This window comes from Tupaia chinensis, unplaced genomic scaffold (assembly GCF_000334495.1).
Source record: "Tupaia chinensis unplaced genomic scaffold, TupChi_1.0 Scaffold147038_1, whole genome shotgun sequence".
Lineage (NCBI taxonomy): Eukaryota > Metazoa > Chordata > Mammalia > Scandentia > Tupaiidae > Tupaia > Tupaia belangeri.
Window position 1 is genome coordinate 1792666 of NW_006206889.1, and position 2763 is coordinate 1795428.

A 2763-nucleotide genomic window follows, 5' to 3' on the forward strand; every position below is an offset into this window, starting at 1 on the left:
CTTCAGCGTCCGGCTTCTTCCACGTGGCATACTGTCTTCATGGCTCATCTCCGTGGTACCATGCATCAGCGTGTAATCCATTCCTTTTCATGGCTGAATAATATTCCACATTGTTTATCCATTCACCAGTTGGTGGACACTTGGGTGGACTTCGAGCTGTGGTGGATCGAAAAAACCATGCCCATAGGTTCCCCAGCCACACTCAGCCTGGGGCTCCCTCCAGCCTTATCCTCAAATACACAACGCGCTTGCCAACTTGCAGCCTGACTCTGCTGTCATGTCCTGGACAATCTGTGTCCCCTTGGCCTCCGACTGGTTCCTTGAATATGGCCTCCTCCGAGAAGCCTTCCTGCCCCCCTCCAGCAGGTCCCAGTGACCTCTCCTGGCAGCCTCCCTGAACGCACTTAGCACAGCTTCACACACCCAGGCTGGGGGCAGCTCCACCCACTGCACTCATTTCTCTGAGAGGGCTTCCTCCACTTTGGGCTTGCAATCCGTTCTCAGAGGGCAGGAGTCAAAGCAGCTACTCTCGGTCCCTGACCTCTGTCATGAGCACATACTTGGAACCGAATTTCCAGGCTGCTGCTTCTTTCTAGGGAAGGCATGGCACTTGACTGACATTGACCACCTCGCGGAAATCATTCAGGCCCACTATCAACTTGTATTTAAACCAATGCTCTATCGCTATTTCCTATTTTACAGGGACATCAATGCTTCCTGTTTACATACGAGCTTCCAACCCTAAATCCCACATCTCTCCACCTGGGTACTCCTGTGGGGAGCTTCCTGCTCTCCCCCTGGGTGGGGGGATGAACTGTTGGCCCCCTTCTTAGCACCCTCGATGGCATCTGCCCCACCTGCCTCCTACTGGCTCTTTTCAGGTGGGAAATAAATTTGGTCTTCATTGTAATGCAAGATTGCTCAATTCTGGTTTTCTAATAGCATGTTGTCAGGTTTATTATTTTTTTATTTTATTTATTTTATTTCTTCTTATTCTTCAATTTGACCAGAGAGAGACAGAGAAACAGAAAGAGCGAGAGAGGGAGTGAGAAAGCAAGTCACCAGGTCTAAGATTTGCTTTTTTTAAAGAATTGTTTTATTTAACTTTTTATTTATTTTTGTATTTATTGATTTAAATTTGACCAGAGAGGGACAGAGTTGGAGAGGGAAAGTGAGAAAGCAACCCACCGGGTCCGGATGCAAACCACAGTCAGCCATGTGGGAGTCCAGTGCCTTAACCACCATGCTACCTGCCGGCCCTGTTAGGTTTACTCTTAAGAATTCATGGAAAGAGAATAGGACAGACGCAGTTCATTATTTGGAGATTTTTCCATTTTTCTGGTTTGTTTTTAACAAGAACATGAATTCATTTTTATTTACTTTTCATTATCTTAAATCCTTGAGGGTTACAGCATCCCACGGATTCTGTGTCCAGTGGCCTTAGCAGGAAGGTTGCTTTGGAATTTGGCTCGAACCATGCCACTGTTTCCATGGGCATGAGTAACCTTTCCCCAGATTACTCTGGTTTTATTTGGTTTGCCACCAGGAGTCACTGTGTTGCTTTTTGCTTTGTACACATAAGCACGCCCCTTGCCTAAATGGAATTCTGTTTCATCTCAGCACAAACACCTTTGATTTTAAGACCTGTATGCTCCCTTTGGTTCTTGAGACCTCACTTATAGTCAGCAAAAATGATGTTGGACCACAGCCTTCTCAACATATTAGGTTGCTGGAGAAGTCATGATATATTTTCCTGTTTTTCTATGCAAAAATGCATCATGACTTTCCTGAGAATCCAATAGTTGCCTTTTAGAAGTTCTATGTCTGGCAGGTTTCCACAGGCTCCAAGATGGTGGAAAGAGGTTTTCGTTTGTTTGTTTTTTTGCCATAGGGCATATGTGCTTGCCAGAGACAGAGAAAGTGAGAAATCCCATGCTGTAATCCCTGTTCTGCCCCTGGGATTTGGGGTACATATGTGCATGAACCCAGCGTGATTTTCAAGCCACTAGGTCTGATACTTGAACCACAGCCAGCCATGTTGAAGCCCAATACCATGCCACCTGCTGGTCCAAACTTTTTGGTTTTTAATTGCTAGGACCACATGCACACACACTATACATCTATAGGTGTATCTATAGATATATAGACACACACACACTATATATATACAATAGTACCTCCCAATGGGGCATGGTCGTGTCCCAATTCCTTCTCCATTTCTCCATTCTAACAGGATTTGGGGCACATCCACACACACCTGGGGTGTTTTTTAAGCTGTTGGGGCTGGGATTTGAACTGCAGACAATTAGACATGTGGAATCTGGCTCCATTTACCACTAGGCCTCCTTAGAAGTAGGCCAGCTTATCATGTGAGGCCACAGAACCAGCCCAGTATTTGGAGTTTTCTATCACTACTTTCAAAGCTCTGTGGACTGGCCAAGAAACCCGCTGCTGGTCATCATTAACCTCATAATCTAGACAGCGCTAATCTTGCACAGAAAAATCCTGCAGCCACAGACCTGGCACAAAATGCCATGTGCCGGGAACCAGCAGTTAGCATAATGGCTATGTCGCTGGACTCCCATGTAGTCGACTGTGGTTCGCGTCCCGGACCTGGTGGCTTAAAACTCACGCCAGGCGCGTGTGTGTGCGTGCCCAAGATCCCGAGAGGAGAACAGAGGAGAAGGGATTGTGGCGTGACCATCCCCCCTGGGGGGTGATTTCTCGCTTTCTGTCTCTATGTCTCTCTCTGTCTGTATGGCG